We start from the raw sequence: 369 nt of genomic DNA on the forward strand, positions 1-369 counted from the left end.
TTTAAGAGCCTCGCTGCCTGCAAGCCCTCTGCGTGGGCGAGTCACCCGCCAGGCGCCAGGTCAACCCGGGCCTGGGGGAGAGGGAAGGGGAGACTATTGATAGATGAGGAAGGTCCCAACGGGCCTTTGGGCCACCCCCGTCGGGTGGCCGATGGTGGTACCGGCGTCCGGCTGGTGACCGGACAGGTGGCTTGCTGGAACTCTAGACGAAAAAATTCATCAGGGGCCGCCACTCAAAGAAAATTGGGCGGCTGGGCTCCCGAACGTTACATAAATATTACGTGGGACACCTCAAAAGAAAACAGGGTGTGCGTGCGGGGTCAAAGGTTCAAAACAAGTGCTCCCCCGGGGGTCAGTGAGCAGAGCACC

This window comes from Alligator sinensis, unplaced genomic scaffold, assembly GCF_000455745.1.
Source record: "Alligator sinensis unplaced genomic scaffold, ASM45574v1 scaffold1787_1, whole genome shotgun sequence".
Taxonomy (NCBI): Eukaryota; Metazoa; Chordata; order Crocodylia; family Alligatoridae; genus Alligator; species Alligator sinensis.